The sequence below is a fragment of the Epinephelus moara genome, chromosome 3 (assembly GCF_006386435.1).
Source record: "Epinephelus moara isolate mb chromosome 3, YSFRI_EMoa_1.0, whole genome shotgun sequence".
In the NCBI taxonomy this organism is placed as follows: domain Eukaryota; kingdom Metazoa; phylum Chordata; class Actinopteri; order Perciformes; family Serranidae; genus Epinephelus; species Epinephelus moara.
In genome coordinates, this window is record NC_065508.1 from 21,381,097 (window position 1) to 21,401,948 (window position 20,852).

General features: G+C 43.6%; 1 protein-coding gene across 4 annotated transcripts in view; it reads right to left on the bottom strand.

Moving 5' to 3' along the window:
* fam222ba (family with sequence similarity 222 member Ba) overlaps positions 1-20,852 on the bottom strand; it is a 48,858-nt gene that overhangs the window by 18,527 nt on the left and 9,479 nt on the right. Inside the window, exon 1 of one of the 4 annotated variants that reach the window (XM_050035175.1) lies at positions 1,629-2,089. The exons of the other annotated variants lie outside the window; for them this stretch is intronic. The gene's annotated coding sequence lies outside the window, so the exon portion shown is untranslated. Of the gene's footprint in view, positions 1-1,628; positions 2,090-20,852 lie in introns of those variants that run through there. 4 annotated transcript variants of the gene reach the window in all.

A 20,852-nucleotide genomic window follows, 5' to 3' on the forward strand; every position in this document is an offset into this window, starting at 1 on the left:
TTTCTGATTTACAGCCTGGACCGCCATATGGCAGCAATCCCTGCCCTCGATTCAGCGTGTCACCATGCATTAACTTTAATTGGCCTGATATGTTATTCTTTTCCCTCGGCCTTGGAAGGATTTTAGGTACATAGCGCCTTGATGTCAGCAGCAGGCAAGATTTCCAGCTCTCTCTCATTTATCAGGGTGCCAAGATTTCACACAAAGATAACAGCAATCTCTTTGACAACAGACAGGTTCGGGGTGGAGAGAAACTAAATATCAAATGGTGGCAAGAGACTGATATGATGTGTGTGTGGAGGGAGGGGGGACACCAGCATTAACTGTCAGTGCATTTGTTATAAGAACACACACATCAACGCACTACAGGCAAAAAAAACAGCCAACGGGCCGTCAACCCGCCCCCTTCCTGCCTCCCCCACAGCGCCCCTGAATGTCAGAAAGCTGTGCAGTGGGGAGTGCAGCGGCAAAGGTCAGCCTATGGTAATGCCCCAGCTGACAATCTGCTTTACAGAGCAGAGCAGGACGAGATGAAACCCAACAGACAGAAGCCTGACGTCTACTGACTCGCCTATCAGCACCGCTGCCACTGCGACTTCAAATATACATCACACGCCAAACGCTGGCGCTTTCTACAAAGGCGCCCGCCCCCATAGAGCCTTTTTCCAACACATGGACTATTTGTATCACGAGCAGGATGACTTCACCTGATAGTGTCAAGTCCCAACCCAATCGCCAGAAAATATGCTGGCATTGTTATTTTCTGCAAACCACATTACAAAAAGTATGTTACATTTGCACATTATTATATAGCAGATACAGATTAGGTTTAGGCACAAAAACAACTTGATTATGGTTAGAAAAAGATCATGTTTTGGCTTAAAATACCCAGTTTTGAGGGAACAATCCCTGCTGGAAATGCAGCAATGGGTCGTTGAAAGACATCCATGTTTTGTGCCTAAAATGCCATAGGAAAAAGCGTTGGGTCCCTAAAAAACACCTACATTTGTGAGCTGAAGAGCTGCTGGACAAAAAAGCCACAAATTGTTAAAATATTCCCACATTTGATGCCTAAAAAGCTGCAGGAAATGCTACAAGTCCCTAAGAAAACATCCATATTTCGGGGTGAAAAAGCTACAGGATAAACAGCGATGGGTCCCTAAAAAACCCCCCACATTTAGGAGCTGAAAAGCAGCAGGAAACACAGCCATGGGTCCCTAAAAAAACCCCCACATTTAGGAACTGAAAAGCAGCAGGAAACACAGCCAAAGGTCCCTAAAAACACCCACATTCAGGAGCTGAAAAGCAGCAGGAAACACAGCCATGGGTCCCTAAAAAACACCCACATTTGGGGCTAAAAAAGCTGCTGGAAACACAGCCATGGGTCCCTAAAAACACCCACATTTGGGGCTAAAAAAGCTGCTGGAAACACAGCCATGGGTCCCTAAAAACACCCACATTTGGAGCTAAAAAGCAGCAGGAAACACAGCCATGGGTCCCAAAAAAACACCCACATTTGGAGCTAAAAAGCAGCAGGAAACACAGCCATGGGTCCCTAAAAAAACAGCCACATTTGGAGCTAAAAAGCAGCAGGAAACACAGCCAAAGGTCCCAAAAAAAACACCTACATTTGGGGCTAAAAAGCTGCTGGAAACAGCGATGACTGATTTTGTTGTTTGTTGGTCTCTAACAGTGGTCTGCAGCTTGACATCCAGACGTCCCCTCCACCTCCCAATTACAAAATCAACTTAAATATTACGTCACTTCACAAATATTAATACAATGCGTATAAAACATACAAATGTAATGTAGCCGTGGTTTGCAGAAACACACATGGCCAATACTTTATTTTAGCCACTGAGCTGCAAGTCCAAGCATGGACTGAGCTTGCTAAAGTTGCCTCTCTGCAGGACATAATCAACACGTGACTCGACTCAGCTGGTGGCTTCTGCTGAATCGCCCTTTTGACAACCATTGAAGGTGTTTAGCCTGGTCTGTACTCGGGCTCATCTCTCCAGCCATCCACACATCCAGGCAAATAGGTGTCTACCCCGATGGCTTAGTAGCCTTTGTGACATAGAGACACAGCCCCTCCTGTCCTGAGTGGAAACAGAGTTGCATCTGTGAAGGCCGAGCTGAGCCAGCTGGGCCGGCCTGTGGAGCGGGGATTGGCTTGGTGGAGTTTAGCCAGGCGTCTCACACTATCAGCCCCATGCAGACAGACACCACAGGGTTCTCAGAGTATTAGGGGGGCCCCCATGACTCGGCAAGTCTCCACCAGCTACTTATAGAACCGTTATAAAAGTGTGCGAATAACTGTGTGGCTTTCATTATAGACAAATAAAGGCGAGCAGACAAAGCAGGACTTGAGCAAGTGATGCGCATGGCTTGTGTCATGTGTCAAATTGCTCCCATAAAAGCTGACCTATATTTTCTTTTCATTCCTCGGTGGGGAAGGAGAAAAAGAAAGCCATCTGAAAGTTAAAAAAAAATGTGAAGAAGAGAGGAAGGAAGAGGATAGACGGAAGCCATTTAGAAAATTAAGACCAGCTGACTGAATCTTTATGAATCTTTTGATCAATATCCTCCTCATCAACTATGATCTGCATTTGTTAGAAATTTGGGAATTGCATCAGGCTAATTGCATTGGAAATCATCTATTACAATATCCACCAGCAGCAAGGAACACGAGGATTGTGCACCAAAAATAAGCTCATTAGGATGTGCACAATATTAGTGGCGAAAAACAATACTATAAAAAACAGGTGAGAAAATATGTTTGGTTGCTGGTTGAATATTAACAGCTTTTCTATACCAATTAAAAGCAAAAGCAATTAGGAGAACCAAGTCACCATGTTGTACATTGCTTGTGCTAACGGCTGAAGGAGAGGAGAGTAGAGGAAAGAGCAGGCTGCTGTTATTCTAATTGCATGTTTACCCCCAGGTTATAGGTCTGAAATAGAGCCAAGAAAAAAAATGTTGCAGTAGAAATTCAATGCAACTTCACTGTGTTGATTCTCTCAGGGACAGAGAGAGTGAAATTACTTTTCTTTGCGAGCCGAGTCTCTGAATAGGAGGTAAAGAAAGAGAAGGAGCGGGAAACAGAGAATAGCTTTTTACCCTTGAATACCAAGCCAGAGTGTTCTGTCAAAAGAAAGAGGAAAGAAAGCCTTGGTTCTTGAGAACGTTAGGAAGAAATGACACATCGGAGTGTATGGCCTTCATTAGCCCATCAGGCTTTATAAACAACAGAGGTAGAAAAGGATTTATTTTGCTTGCAGAGGGCCACGGGCATGTTAGGCTACGACAGGCTGGTTTACGGTCTCACACAATGGATCCTGATGACTCCAGCACATCCCGAGGCGTTTGGGATGGGACGCTTTTTCAGCCAGCAGAGACCCCTCATCAACGCGGACTGTTATCTCGCACCGAAAGAGAAAGGGTGAGAGACGGTCATGATAGCGAGGGGAAGACAACCATCCCAAACTCGCACACAAATTGAGAGACTGTAAAATAGTGGTTTCCAAGTTGCGGGAGTGTCAGGCATAAAACTGTCAAACAAGGAAACTGCTGCAGTAGTGTGGGAGAGAGGAAGACAGCTACTTGAAACTACTCTTCTTTAGAGGGAGGGGAGGGGTCTGTGAAACAACTGGGAGGCTGTATGAATGCTCTGTAACTGATGAAAAAGTGACAGTTCCCTGAGGTGAGATGGTGGATGTGGAGCGGAGAGAGACAGCATGCCCCTGGAATAATGCACAGTCCACAGCTGGATCGGCAGAATCTTTGCATACGTGTCAGATACGGAGAGTTGGTTTCACGATGGGAACACAGGCTCTTAGAGGAGCTGTGTACCATGAAACTGAGACGCCAAAGCATGAGGCCTCCTCTTATCAGAGTGACCTCATTCCTCCACTCTTGTCTTTACATCAGTGGTTTGGAGCTTGCCGCTTGGGTGATGTCCACTGCTCCTCACTGTGGACAAGATGACAGTAATGGTGGTGAAATGAGAGGATGAGGAGATATGAGTGTCCTGGCCTGGCCTGGCTAACTATGCCGGAGCTATGTCATGGCCATTACCCGTCCACCACGTCAGCGCTGCAGGGACAGCCAGCCAAGGTCCATTCTTCAACTTAGGGTCAGTTTCACTAACAGCCACTTAAGCCCACTTGCCTTTCCAAAGAGCCCTACAAATGTGGAAGGTAGAGCTAAGTGTGCTCAGTCATGTCAAGTCCGGCCAAGGTCAGGCGGGCAGACAGAAAGTGCTGGCAGCGCCGCATGCGTGGCGTCATGAATGCCAAAATGCCGCGGCCCCTGGCTGTGCCGTTTGACAGACATGTTTACACCTGATAGAAAATGCAGTGTGGACGGCCTGCCAAAACAGAGGGGATCCAAAGTGAGGGGTGCCAGCCTAGTTATTTATTTATCTGCTGCAAATCCATCCAGAGTGCAGCCAGAAGCTGGGCATGCCTCAGTGAGGAATAAGCCGGCCTGCTCTCAGACATGACAGTCTTAAACCACATGAGGAAAAGGGGAAAAAAAAAAAAAAGATGACATATAATAAAAGAAAAGGAAAGCAAACTGATCTCATGAAGCAGCTCCGAGCTTAGATTTGATTTACTCACACTCTTAATACATCTCACACTAATTAATGATTAACACATGAAATGAGTCGAATTAATCAGAGTCTAAAACCATCCATGACGACGTTTAGAGGCTGAACAGCACTTACATAAAACACTTTGATGGGGTAGCTGGGACTTGGAAGCAAATGTTGACAGAACTGAGAATCTGCAGCCATGCCATAGTGAGGCAGTGGCTCAACTAAATGCTAACATCAGAAAGCTAATATGCTCACAATGTCAATGCTAACATGCTGATCTTTAACAGGTTCACCATGTTCATTACCCTAGTTTGGTAGCATGCTAACATTTGCTAATTGGCGCAACAAAACACAAAGTACAGCTGAGGTTGATGGGAATGTGATCACTTTTGCAGGTTATCTGAACATGAACCAAAGGATCTGGCAAATTAAAATTTTTACAGAATGACAGAGTGAAGGAACTTATGTGCTCATTTTCAGATTCATAATTGTATTTTGGGTTTTTCCTAGAACATATTTACATGCTTTGATCTTCAAAAACCATTTTATTTTCCTCATATTGTCTGTGCTGGAACACCTGTATTTCTCCTCTGTCTGAAATGCTTCATTTTAGCACCTGTCTCTTTAAAGGTGTGCTATGCAGGATTTTGCTAAAAACAATGTATAGACTCTTACACAAATAAGCCCTCTCAATTATCACTTATGTATTTTTATGCAGAGACTCTGCTCTCTGTCTGCATTTCCTTATTTGCTGTGTTTGGGAAATTTATGGCCTTGTACTCCCACAGTGCTCAGGTGAGGCTGGAGATTTTTAAAAAGGGTGAGACCCAGTGTGAGAAATTTACAACATCAGCGGTTTACACGGTTCCCTAACGTTAGCATGTAGCTACATGTAGCAGCGTATGCAATGTAAACACCGAGTTTTTAGAACAATTGGGAATCCTGAGGTTTTTGCTCACAGGGATTACTTTTACATACCTTTACCTCATTATTTAAACTTTGGCCACATTTGAAATAAACATCCGACATTGTAACGTTATTTATTTATGACAGGACATAAGGAAGAGCATAATTGGTCCCCTTTAAGGGATGACCAAAGTTATTTTAAGTTGATCCTGAAGAGAAACGTGAATTTCTGTACCCACGTTCGTGGCAATCCATCCAACTGTTGTAGAGATATTTCACTTTAAACCACAAATTTGAAGCTTGTGATGGCCCTAATGGAAAAGTCTGGGAATCATCAAAGTCATTAGGACACATCAGATGGATCCCATCAATCAATATCTGAACAAAATGTTGCTAATCCAGCTTGGACCATTAACGTACAATTTTTTGGTCAATAGCTGTTGAGGTATTTGACCAAAGCGGTGGACTGACTGATGGACCAAAGGAACAAACATTGCCGTCGTTAAAGGCACACTGCACTAGCTTTGTGTATTGGATATGCCTGGTGACAACAGAAACACTGAGAAGTGCAGGAATGCAAGTAAACACCACAGAAGAGACTTTTTTTTATCCTCCGGAGAAACTTCAGCCTTCTGGTAACCATCAGATCACACAACTCAGAGCTGCGCTCATACATATGAGAGCAACACACTGCTCCCTTTCATGTCCTCTGTGGTGCCACTGCATCGTTGTGTTATCTTCACATATTCCCATATCACACCAGACAACAATGTGCTGAGTCACATGCTGCCGTGTCAGATGCCAGACTGAGGGGTTTGGTACAGGACTAGGATGGCATGGCTAGAACAACACAGATATACAGATACTAGTTAATCTACTATCTGTTTGTGTGTGTGTGAAAGAAATTGTCAGACTCCAGGCAGCTGGTTTTTCAAGTTGCGCTCAGTTATAAATCGCAGACAGACAGGATGAAGAAACCTAAACAAACAGATGAGCCTTTGTGAACTGATCCACTGCAGATTTTCAGCTGACAAAGAAATATGTATCTAATATGAAGTAGACAAAAATGAAAAAAGCCTTGTAATCCTGACAGCAATTTTGTGCCTGAACCAGGAATGTCAGTTTTGATTAATTCTGCTTTCAATAGGCAGAAACCCATTAACCAGCAACTAATTGGTTAATTTTTAAGGGAAAAAAGTAAAATGAAGTGAAATACAAGAGGCCTTTCCTTTTAGTGCGGCGCACCATTGACTCGGTGAGCTTCAAGGCTTGGATATACTCTTCGCATTAAATGTCTGCAGACAGCTGCAGTCAAGCAGCCCCATTCATGGTACAGTTAAGGGTCTGCATCAGCCCCCAGCAGTAAACAGGAGGGCTGGGAGGTGAGCTTACCATCCTCCTGCTGCCAACGTTGGATGGAGGTGAAACTAAGAAGAAACCTCTGGGTCAGGAGTGCATGTGTGTCAAATATCTACCTTAAAACTAACTTCACCGGGGTACAGCGGCTGCAGCTGGCATGATCGCACACTACAGAGTGGAGCAAGAGATTGGAACATGCGCAGTTGGCACGCTTGCTATGCACGGTCACAAAACATGGGCTGCACATGGACATCTGCATATGGGACCGTGCGGACCCTCCTGGACGATGACGTGGATGATGACATAATAATATCCCTAATTTATGAAAAGGCGCCTTTCAAAAGACCCGAGGTCACCTTCCTTATTTGAGCATTCACGTCACACAGACCAAAGCAGACCAAAGCAGACCAAAGCAGACCAAAGCAGACACAGAAACTATGAGTTGGCCCTTAGCGCCGCATTTCAACGTGCTGTCCATTTAGAGGTGGTGAATTTTTTTTTTTTTTTTTTTGTGATGTGAAAGTCGTGCCTTGTTTTATTTTCTCTTGACTTTGCAGACAGAAATCCAGCTAGCCATGTTAACATAGTGTCCACTGCCCACTCTCCAGTCTCAACTAGTTGGCTAACATTAGCCTTGGCCACTCTGCACTAGAGCTTAGATTCTCTGCCCGAGCCCGGCCCGACCCGGCCCGCGGGCCCAAGCCGGGTCGGGCCGGGACCCCCCACCCCTCTGACGGACCCAGGCCGGGCCCGGTCAGATATGAGAGAGAGAGAGTACACTCGCAGGACTTCCGCGGCACTAACGCGCTCGGTGTGTCCTTAGCGTTAATTATAACAGCCAACTTATTGAAAAATGTCGGATTTAAATCGGGCTCGGGCCGTTAATTACAGTTAATTGGATGGGCCGGGACGGTCCTGGACATAACGTGAACGGGCTCGGGCCGGGTTGGCTTGAATTTTTTGGGCCCGATCTAAGCTCTACTCTGCACTGGGTACCACCCAGGACAGGTGGGAGCTTGCTAGCGGAACTGCTCATTTGCGATTACTGCTGGTGATGCCGTCCCGACCCATGGTGGCAGGACTGCATTGCTGCCAAAACATAGTGGCCACCTTACCGTCTCCCCACATCTAGCAGTTTAATTTTGAGCTGCAAAATCCCTTTAACTAATCAAACTAATTGTTAACTTTTTTGGCACACTGCTAGCAGTGCTAACAGAACATTTACAATGCTTAAGGGGGTTTATGGCTCAAAATTGGGCTGCTGGGCGGAAACCAAAAGGTGGGCGAAATGTTTCTACAGCAAGGCTGTTAGGTCGGGACGCCAGTAGGAGCAGTAATTGCTGAACAACTGGTGCTGCTGACCAACGATAGCTCCCACCAGACCCAGGTGGTGCACAGTGCAGTCATCTGAAGAGTAGCAAAACTAACCTATAGTCCTATATTCTCAACTAGCTTGCACTGTTATAAAACGACAGGAGGCAAGGTGCCAGTTAGTTAACAAACAATCCATAATAATACCAGTATATATAATAAATTATTTGCCTGTTTTCAACCTTTCGATGTTTGTTGTACACAGGGTTTTTTTTTTTTTAAGATTTGAGGACACTTGGGGTTCAACCCATACCTCTGTCGGGGTGTTCAGGATATCCTCTGTTGGCTTTTTCTTTTTTTTAATAATCAAACTCTTTTTTTAATGCTTCTTTGTCCACTCTGGAACCTTATTTACATTCAAAGAACAACAAAAATTCCCAGTGCGCAATAATTTGTTTTTATCGTGAATTAGAAAATGGTCGGTGGGCCATCTGGCACCCTTTCCGTGACTTGAGTATCACTGCTATAGACCGACATGAGTAACCAGTCAAAAATATTCGCAGCTGTTAACAGATTAATGTCACCCATCTCATACAAAATAAATGTTCTGAAAATACACTTTGGCTAAGAGGAAATTATGCAATTAGCCCTCTACATTAAATTCCTCTCAAGTCCGAAATAGAAATGAGCCCAGTTGCCCATCAGAGGTTTAAAAGCAGACTTCTGAGCACGTCCTAACTATTTGACTGTAAGTCGGCCAGACCTTTTCCCTGGTTAGCGGGAAATAACTCAATGTGCTGAGAGCTAAAGCGCCGCAGCATTGTTCCAGCTGGCGGAAAAAAGGGGAAATGAAGATGGAGTGGTTTGATTTCATTTGTTAGCAGGTGCATCCATTTTGTGTTCTTCCCCACACCCACCTCGCCTCTCTCAGTCAAAGCGCTTATCAGAAATTGGACACCCCAGTGACAAATTGAGCCTGCGATTAAAGGGAGAAAGAGGAAAGCTTTGTTAAGTGCTGCTGATTGGGATCCCAGGCTGCCCTCACACATCAGACGTGTGTGTGTGTGTGTGTGTGTGTGTGTGTGCGCATGTATGCTTGGTTCAGAGCCAATAGCAGAGCTGACACCACCACCTCCTCTTCTCCCATTTTCCCCTCTCTCCAGGTGTTCCCACGGCTTACATTTCTGCTCCGAGTACTCAGCAAACAAAACCAAATCAATGCAGCTGTTCTCCCATCTCACTTTCTCACACATATATATACAGTACATGCATAGGAAATTACACAGGCAAACCTACATACACACCAGTGATTCTCCCTGCAGGAATAATGACCTCCTCTACTATCTCCAGTGTCTTCTTATTGACATGTACGCTGTGTTTAACAGAGAAAAAAGTTAAGCCTCTGTGTGTTTGTCCCACCCAGACCCATATTATTGACCCAGCATTAACCAGCCCTGGCCTGTTTGCGAGGCTGATTTAAGAGCGGGGTCAGAGCAGCTCTGCTCGGCAGAACCGTGCGAGCGCTGACTCTCACAAATCATCCTAAAAGGGCTTAACGCACAAAAACAGCTTCCAGTGTTACACAGGCCTGCTGTGAGAGATTTATCCACTTTGCCATTATACTAACTGGCCTCTCTCTCCCATATGAGCTGCATATATACCGACTCACACACACATAAAGAAAAAAACCTTTATTAGACTTATGCCTGGTCCAACTCTGCAGAGGGACTCACTCAACCTTTAAATATTCTACATTAAAAACATCATCTTGTTTACCTTAAGTCCTTGGTTTTATTGCTGACACATTGCTCACTTACTGTTGGTTTAAACACCTTAACGTCTTAACTGTGACTTCTGACATAATGAAAGTCTACATCTGTGGAATTGACATCAATTTTTATGCAATTGTTGTGTGTCTGATAACACATGGACCAGAGATAAACCTTTTTGTTAGAGAGTAAGATCCTTTTTTGAAAACCAGGAACAGCCCTGAAACCCACCATACTCCATTTAAAGAAACAGTAATTTTATCCTTGTAAAGAAACTCAATTAAAAGTCTCCAGAAATGAAACAAAGTAAAACAAAAAACATCTTAATTCATCTTTCCACTGTTCCAGCAATTGACAACTCTGGTTTGGTTGAAATAAACCTTTAATTCACCCACTTTGATGTGAAAATATTCTGACCTGTACACTCTAAAATTACTGTTCATTGAAATGAAGTCTGGTGGTTTTGCCAATAGCAATTTCAGGGCTATTTTTGGTTAAACAAAATGGATCCTGCTCTCCAACAAAAAGGTTTATCTCTGTAGGGATCCTTTCCATAATGCTGTCAGACACTTAGAATAACAATCTGAGCCTGTCAGTGGCAAAAAACAAGCATGTTTAGTGGGCATACATTGACAGTACGAACATTTCTGACTCGTACCGTCGCAGCCTGTATCATGGCTGCCACCTGCAGTGCTCTCACTCAATACTGGACCAATTTCAAGAACTGTTCCTCCCTTTAGTCACTCAGATTCAAAAACATGGAAAATAGGAGCCAGGTTGAAAAATTACAAACTTGCCCTTTAACTGTGTTTTATTTTATATAGTTTTATATGATATTGTTAGATTACATATTTTTAAAGCAGGCCAAAGAAAAAGCTTTCTTTATGATCTGATGGAGGCTCATTCGGTAAATCTCAAAGAGTGGATGACTGAGATGCAGTCTGGTGTGATGTACAGAACTGAAAATATTCTGCTGCAGCCACACGAGTCAAAAACAAATGCCTACATGCGGACTTCCAAACCCTGCTGTATACGTGTTCGATAAAAGTTGATCTGTCTCCATCCTGTGTCTATGCAAGGTTGGTAAGGTCAGCCGCCTCCGTGGCAGCTCTGACATTCAGTCTGGCCTCTAGCGAGACCAAACGAGTCCCCCTCGCACCTACAGACCAGCCGAGGAATAAAAGAGATCTTTTTTCCACCAGACAGGGTTGTGTGGAGACACACAAGACATTTGTGGTCTCTCCTTCATCTCCTGTGTATATGTGAGAGCCTCACTGCCTCCAGTTCTTCCCCCAGCAGACACTGGCTCGGGGCACTGGGCAGCCAGCTGGTGACTCTGTGGAGAGCCAGGCAAACACAGGCCCAGCATGGCAAACATCTCACCTCTGTGTCTGTATGGGAACATCTGGCCCTCCCAGGCTCGCAGGACCCTCCGTCTGTCTGCCTGTCTGACTGTGAGCCTACACATGCTGCTGGTGTGTACCGGTGTTGTCATGGCACCAGGATTTTTACTCCTACACTGGTTTAGTATACACAAAAACAGTCACTAAAATACCAAAGCAAACAAGGCAAATGTCACGCAACATCCACAGCACTATTTACTATTTTTAAATTACTAATTTAGAATGTATAGGGCCTTTATTACTGTTGAACAGAAGACAACGAAACGAGGAGCGATACTCCTGATTGGTGCAATAAAAGACAGAAGAAGACACAACATTGGTTTTACAATAAGTTAAATAAAAGAATGCATTTTTTCATGAGAGTTGGAGTATCTATTGCACTAGATGAAATGTAATTACTTAAGTAGAATAAATGTAATTATCACACTATATTAAATATATTTATTGCACTGGATTAAACATAATTATTGCACTGGAATAAATATCATTATTGCCCTATAATAAATTGAATTATTGAACTAGAATAAATGTAATTATTGCACTAGAACAGATGTGGTTTTTGCACAAGATCCAGTAGATTTTCCCTTAAAAAAATAGCAGCTTTGTTTGCATCTTTAGCACAGGAATTCTGATAAGTTAGGATGTTAAAGTTTGTTTTGTCAATCAGTTTAGGTGGACTAAGATTAAATGGCTACGTATCGAACCCTTAATAGTTTTTGGTGGTACAGACCAAAATGAGTTTATTTAAGTGAGTATCAAAAACTATCAAGTACCGAAAGCTGGCATCGAATGTCTGGTTAGATTTGTAATCTTGGCTACTTATTCTTCGATGAAATCATGATTTGTATCAAAATAAATGTGAACTCAACATATTCAATCTCTTCTTCTGGCCTGTACCAGTGAGATGGAGTCATATGAGTAATAGAGTTAGGCCAGATGATAAAACTCCTTTTCCTATCGCTCACTCTCCCTTGCTTTCTTGCATCACGCCTGCTCATACAGATCTCCTGCGGCCGTCCAATGATTCAAGACTGATGAGGCATGCTCAAAGGTCTATGCCATTGAGCACAGCATTAATGCACCCAGCAGCAAATTTTTTGCCATCGACCCCCGTTCCCTGCAATAAGGACAGAGCCATCAATCAGGCCGAGATAGCAGACACCAGACACGAGCTGATGAAGTAGGGGACTTTGGAGCTAATGACAAATGGATCTCTCAGATATGGTCACAGTATACTATGACAGTCTGCCGAGAACACTTGACCTTTAGCGAAAAACCCTGAGCCACTTTTTGCCAACACTGAGCAATGCAAAAATGGAGAATATATGCAAACTGCTGTTGCTGTTAAGGAAGTGTGGTTATTGTGTGAAAACTCCTGGGTCCAGCTGAGAGTCTCAGCCCCGTCACTCTCAGAAGAGCTGCTCCTGACCGGCCCAGCCCTCCTCTGTTCTCACACCAAAAGCTCAGGGAGTGACCTTCAGGAGGCCTGCTAGTCCTGCTAATTGGGGTCTCTACAGAGCACAGCAATACACTCCCCCCACACACTGCACTGGAGGAGGGATTCAAGGAGAGGGGGGAGAGATAGATAGCAGGGGCCTGTGTTATCTGCTTGCTGCGAAACAGACAAAAAAGTGGAACCTGGGCATAAAAACTGAACTTCCAAATACAGAATTAAACTTGGGCTGCACTGAAACAACACGGATGCAGAATATCAACCCAATCGCCTGAATAAATGTTGGCGTGTACATTTCTGCAAACCACAGATACATTGTATTGGTACGTTATTATGTAGTGCAGCATTTCCCAAACCTCTCCTGGAGCACCACTGGTCCTGCATGTTTAAAGGCCAGTTCAGACCAAAGATTCCAGATGCAACGAAACGGTTTTAGATCATTGCAGAGAAAAGTCGCAGTGGTCTGAATGACTCAGTTGCATATCGGCTCAGGTCGGCTCATGTAGTTGCAAGGGATTCAACCTGTTCAATCAATGCGTCGCAGACTATCTAGAACCTTGTAACCAATCAGCTGCAAGCTTGTGGTTTTTTTTGGGGGGGGTTTTTTTGGTACAGCTGGGTACCCACGTGGGCTGTACGCATGGGTGCACGCTGTGGCTGTTGCACACACACAGTAGTAAACATGGCATAATGCTAAAGCCACGGCAGATTCGCTGTCATTTCAAAGACAATGTAATACAACGCAAATAAATGGTAACATTAGGGCATCTAACCACAGACGGTGGCGTGCAAGAAGACTTGAGTGCTCTGCTGATGCATCCCTGTGCCCTCTGGGGTTTGTTGTGCTGTTCAGCTTTACGTTACGTCGTAACATACCAGTTGCTGTAGAAACGACAGCGGTTTCGCAAGAGCCAGTCTCTCGGTGTGAACTGTACTGTTGCGAGTCAGTTGCTTCAGGAGTTCATAACGATTTGATCCTTTGAATCATCTGTGTGCTATGCAGGACAACGGGCACTCCAGAAGAGGTTTGGGAAATGCTGACGCAGTGGATCTTTATGGTTTCAACAACGCTGTTTTAACGTGTGGTTAGGTTTGGCACAAAAACCACTTGGCTATGGTTAGGAAAAGATCGTGTTTTGACGTAAAATACCCTGTTTTGGGGGCACAGTCCCAGCTGGAAATGCACCGATGTCTCTGTAAAACACAACTGCTTTTTGTGGAACTATTCCAGTGGGAAATGCAGATGGGCCACTTAAATAAATAGTCATGTTTGGTGGCTAAAAGGTAAATGCTAAATAAGACTTACTTGCTTAAAAAAACTATTGTGGCACTATTCCAGAAGGAAATGGAGCAATGTCTCTGTAAAAAAATAAACCGCTTAACATGGCAATATCTGGAAACACAGCAACGGCTTATGAAAAAACATAATTGGTGACTAAACTAAAAATGCGCTGCAGCGATGACTTGCAGTTTTGTTTGCTGGTGTCGAACAGTTGTCATCCACCATCGCCTCCACCTCCCGATGACAAACTCGGCTCATATACTGCGTCACTTTACAAACATTGATATGATTCACATAAAATGTACAAATATAACGTGTCTGTGGTTTGTTTAAATGTACAATGCCAACATTTTCCTTCTGGCAACTGGGCTGTGATAGGGCTGGTCAACAAAAAAGTAATCTAACACTGACCGACAGAAATTCCTCTGATATGAAAATCCATCACAAATTCTCCTTCTTTATTAATAACCACATGTCAGGTTGGCTACGTTGGACTGTGTGATGATAGAAAGAATAACTAATACCACTTTTTTAGGGTTTATTTTTGGAACAAAATGAAGAAAGTCATTGTTAATCTAGACATAACAAATCACACTGTTAAGAAAACACTGCCATTGCCATATGATTAAAATGATCAACGTTAGAAGATAAATTGATATATTGACCATACCTCACTTAAGTTACAGCTGACAACAGTAAAAAGATATAAAGTACTTGAATTAATAATCAATTAGTAAAATAGTTGCCAGTATTTTTTGTTGATGAACTAATCAAATAATGAACCACCGTGTAGCAGAGATGCTGTGAATGTTCATCCGTGACCGGTGAGACAATGTAGTAAATCATATAGAACAAATAAAAGTAAACTTCATAGTAGCTAAAATAAGATAAGATCCCGGGGGAAACTGCTATGCAGCAGCTGCAAAACAAAGTTGGATGAGTGTGGATACAAAGAGTGCAAATACACAAAAGACTAAAACAACATAACAGTAAGAATAAAAGCTAGATAACAGTAAGGTGCAATCCAAATACAGCTACTATTAGTGAGAATATCAATTGAAAATAATAAATTCCACCTGGGGAAAAAATTATGATGGTATCTGAAGAAGTAAAAAGGCCCACAAAGTGAATCATGGGTTTGTAAAAGGGAGCGTGGGTCAGGCAGGTCAGTGCTCTGCTCTCAGGTAATTTAGAGGCGGCTCGGCCTGCTGCAGCTGTGCACTGAGCCAACACATCATCACATCAGGGCCACTTCCTATCAGCGCGATCAGCACTCAGAATAAAAGGGTGAGAAAATGTACAGGAAGTCATCCTGTAAAAACAAGATACTGAGAGTCTTTATCTAGGGAAAGTTGTTTGAGAGCTGGTTTTTAAGAATGCATTTAAGCTAGGTGTAGGTCGGTAGAGATAAAATAGTTCCTACATGAAACTGCTCACAACTAGGTCTGTGGATTGTGACCCGGTCATGATTTCTAGAAAGCGACATTGAGTTTTTTCACATGTATGTGTTTGGAATTTTGAGCAACATAAGCTGAGTTCCATCTAGTTCTATTATACCATAGAGAAGGCAGACATCTCTGTGCCGGATATCTCCAACACTTGGCAACTCCCTCCAAAACAATCTAGACTGATAAACAGCACTACAGATAAAAAGAAAAATGATTTTAGGGTGAGCTGTCCCTTTAAGAGTAAAAGACACTTTTCTGCAGGAATGAAAGGACATACAGTGAACCTGGTAACCATTTTAAACTGATAGATCCAGTGAATGAGACTTTTAGCAAAGGGTGGCCATGAATAGAAAGGTCTGCATTTAATTTGCTAATCCATCATTCCAATTGTGCTCGGTAACAAAGGGAGAGGAGAGTGGTGGGGCATTCAGAGGCAATGGAGCATGCTGAGGGGTGCGTGTGTGGTTCTCCATGGAGCCAGAGAGGCCGTGGCCCTTGGCCCTAAAAGCCAGGCCAGCGCTGGGGAGAATGGACTCCAATGAGCTCAACGCAGGCAAGACTAATCCCTTCATGTCCAAAGAATTGTTTAACTATGTTTGGCTTGATTAACCCAAACCCCTCGATTGCACTTACAATCTATTTGTTCAATCAAATCTCCTGCACTCATCATGCTGCAGTGTGTGGGTGGTGATGGTGAGGGAGAGAAAGAAAAAGAGAAAGAACGAGAGAGAGAGAAAGAGAGAGAGAAACAAAGGAGGCTGCAAAACAATCCATTTGGAGGAAGCATACAGAAGTCAAAAGGACAGCTTTTTTGTTCTACTTGCAATTCTCCAAATGCACATGAGTTCCTGTGAACCAGCTGTTGCTAACATTCAAAGGTCACAGAACTCTTGCCTTGAGAGATTTCAAGTAGAAAGTCAGCTGCGGTGTTTCAGCATACCGCACTGCCATGCTGGGTTTTACCAGCTTCATGGGAAAAGGGAATTTAAAGGCACTCTCCCCTGCGTGGAAAAGAGGTTGCCAGGAAGATTAACCCAGCTTCCTTTTATAGCCTCTGACAAGAGGTTAAATCACACATTACACTGCCTGAAATGTCTCCTAGTAATTAGATCAAGAATATTACTCTCTCTTCTTCCCCTTGCAGACTGCAGCTGATCAAAGCCTAATGATGGTGTCAGTGCCATTGGCAGTGCTGGCTGGGTAAATCTCCCCATCGGGATGGCAATCTGTCAGGGCCGCGAGCCCTGCTAAACAGCACAGGACATGAGTGCACAATGGTGCTTGACACAAAGTAGACTAAATGAGCCACATCTTTCACCAACAAGCGATCTATCAGCATTAAAATTCACCGTTATGATGAAACATCTTTTTGTTTCGCGATTTTATATGTAGTCGCACAGTCTGGTGGAATCACAGCCTCAGTAAAAAACAACCACTTTTCGTGGCACAATCCCGGCAGGAAATGCAGTAATGTCTCGCTGAGAAATAACAACTTAATGTGGTACAATGCCGGCAGAATACGTAGTAATGTCTCTATAAAAACACAACTGCTTTTCGTAGCACTATCCCAGCAGGAAGCACAGCAATGTCTCTGTAAAAATAACTGCATTTGGTGGCATGATCCTGGCTGCAAACGCAGTAATGTTTTGGTAAAAAAAAAAACCCAACCGCTTAACGTGGCACAATGCCGGCAGGATACATAGTGATGTCTTGGTAAATAACAACTGCTTAACGTGGCACTATGCCGGCATGAAACACAGCAATGTCTCTACAAAAAACAACTGCTTTTGGTGGCACTATCCTGGCTGGAACCGCAGCAATGTTTTGGTAAAAAAAAAAAAAAATGCTTCTGTGGCACTATCCCAGCAGGATACACAGTAATGTCTCAGTAAAAAACAACCACTTTTCTTGGCACAATCCTGGCAGGAAATGCAGTGATGTCTCGGTAAAAAACAACCACTTAACAGCACATTATCCCCAATAGAAATGCAACAACGGGTCGCTTAAAAAACACCAAAGTTTGGTGGCTAAAAAGTCATGAAGAAATGCAGCGATGTTTCTGTAAAAATCAGTTACTTTTTGTGGCACTATCCGCGGTGGAAACGCAGTGATGTCTGGAAAAAACAACCGCTTAATGTGGCATTATCCAAGCAGGAAACGCAGCAATGTCTGTCAAAAACATAACACTATCCTGAGTGGAAACACAGCAACGAATTGCTTAACAACACCCATGATCGGTGGCTAAGAAGTCATGGGAAATGCAGTGATGTCTCGGTAAAGAACAGTATGTTTTTGTAGCACAATCCCTGATGGAAACACACTGAAGTGCCTTAAGTGCGGCTGGAAATGCAGCCATAATTTGCTGAAGAACAACTGGTTTTGTTGTTTGTTGTTCTCGAACAGCTGCCATCCACCATCCCCTCAGCCTCCCAAAGTCAAAGTCAGCTTATATGCCACGTCGCTTTAGAAACATCGATATGATACCTATGAAATGTACAAATATAACGTATCTGTGGTTTGCAGAAACGCACAATGCCAACATTTTCTTTCTCCTCACAGTTGAGAACCACACAGTCAGCTGAGATGCAGAGAGACGTTGGTGACATCTGTGAGTTTTATCCTAATAACAGTGAAACCCACCACCAGCGTATCTGCTGTCTTTCCATGCCAAAGCAGATCTAAGCAGCACCTGGTCCCTTGATGGGGTGAGGGGGCTACTGGCTATTAATTACAGAAAGCCGACACGCAGCGCAGGCAAACCCTCGCAATGAGACCCTGGGACGTCAGATACACAGCAAGACGAATGCATCTCTGTCACACAGCAACACGACCTGCCTCAGGACTCTTTACACACGAGCACTTTTCAAGTATGCCTTTCAAACTGTGGCCCAGCCTTCTTCCTCTGCCCCCACCCCGTCTCCCTCTCTATCTCAATCACATTCTGCGGATGTTACACTACTTCAGGGGATATTCTCCCACTAATGCAAAAATGGTTGTGCGGTAGTATGATAAAAGTTGACATTTTCCTTTTCTAATTCAATGCTTCCTTTGTAAACAACCTTGCCTTTTTTTAAGACGGCTGCAAACACGTCACACAGAATGGTCAATTTCATTATATGCTCTCCAAGTCAAACAAAAGGGGGAAATGGCGGGAGATATGCCAATCATTTATCGTTGAAGGATGTGTGACAAAAAGAGGCCCTAAAAACCTGACAGCTTTTCTTTCTCATGTCAGCTCCTGGAAAAAGGGGCCCCAGACAACAGACTCCTGCAAGAGGTCTGACCCCGGTCTTAACCCCATACAGGTGGCAACACAGGAAGCAGGAGTGCTATTCACGTTACACAGGAAGAAAACATTTTCACCCAAAGACCTGCTCTCAGAGATCATTTAGACCGGCACAAAGACAGCTCAATGCCAGTGAAGTGTATTCTAACGTGGTGAAAAGCAAATCCCCTTCAACACATTAATGGTAAAGACTCTGTAGACTAAAAGCATCTGGATAAGGGGGTTTGAGAGTCACGATGGTAGATAAAACTTTACAACTACGTAGCAACACTATTATTCTGTGAAGGCTGTTAATTTTCAAGTGCTGGCAGAATGGTTCAAAGTTTAAATAACCACGTTTAAAGGGATACTTTGCAGATTTTAAACCAGCTTTGTATCATAACAATGTTGGTATGTGTAAATGAACTGTGTTAAACTTCCCTCCATCTTACCAGCGCCCAGATCTTTCTGCTCACTTGCCAGCAAGAATCCACCGCATTACACATGTCACTGGCTCTTGCACTGTTGCTGTCAAAAGCCATTTTTGCACATAGATCGTGCAATAGGGCTGCTACCAGGTCCCTTTATTATGCTGCCTTTGCTTTTTTTACACATAACCAAGCAACCCAGCATCATGCCGCCCCAGTAGGTGATTTCAGACAGCATGCCCGCGTTCCGGAAACAAAAGAGGTGTGATAGGCGTGATATGTAACACAACAGCATCAGCCTCTATGGTGACATATACACATTAGGCAGCACTTTCTAAACCACAACAATGGCATAACATGGCAATAAACGGTAATTTACTGTCCCTGTTATAGGGCAGCTGGTCCCATCCTCTGCTCTGTGGGTGAGGAGCCCCCAAATTTGCGGACATGTTCTGTTGTCCATCTTTGAGTTAACTGCTAACTGCTGCTAGCTGCTTTTTAAATCTCCGGCTGTTGGGTTACACACATATCGTGATCCCCATTGTACAATCGTACCTTTTATAAAGAACAGTGAGGCAGAATAACAGTGCAAAATTTTCACCTTGAACAGGCAGTGTAAAAGGGGAGGCAAATATAAACCACACTGTTACTGTGCTGCATATTTCTCCCTTAAATGTTTTCAGAAACATATTTTAGCTTTCTGTTTAAATGTTATACGAGATCATTATTACCAGCTAGCCACCATACTCTTTTTTTGGACAAGCAACTCGCATTACGTCACGCACCAGCGGCAGCATTTATTGGTCCAGTGCAGTGCAGAAGAAGACTGCACTGAGATTGAGATCCTGCTGTACTGAACACAAATCTCACAGAGCAGGCAGATTTAACTTTGCTGTGGGTGGGAGTGGGCTGTCAAAAAACAAACCACGTTAGTTAAACTTGTGCTCACGTTACAGATTCAGCCGTAGCCTCTGTTGCTACTGTTACGGCTGTAAAACGGTGGACAAATCATTTTGAGCATCACAACACCTGCAAGGCGACTTGTTTCACTTTTAGAATTTGAACATTTCGGTCTGATAAAATTCGGATTCGGAAGTTTTTATCCCCATTCAAGTTAGCATAGGGCTAACCTGGAGGTTAGCCTGCTCAGCTAGTGGAAGTCAGCTGGTGCAAATGCTGTGCCCATTCTATGAAAGATGATAAAACAAGGAACACTAACCATTTCTGGAGTGTCGTTTACCTACAAGCATGACACAAATGTGATGAACGAGGGCTGCGATTGCAGGCAGGAGCAAACATGCAAACTGCATGAATGGGCGGCAATGGTCAGAAATCTGCGCAGGGCTCTACAGTGCATTTTGGAAGTTATCGGTTTTCTGCTTCTTGAGAAAAAGTGAATGTCACAACCTCTTTTCTCTATTTTCTCTGTTCATGCAGCACCAATGTCAAAAGTTTTTGCGTCTTTCTGCGACATAGACAGCCTAGATTTATGAAAAGATCATCTTTCCGACAGTGAAGCACTTTTTTTTTTACAAAGAACAAAAAAGTACTATTGGTGACCAACAATCTTAACTAATAAAAAATCATGTTAATATAATCCCAATGCACAAAAACTGTCATGTCAAGCG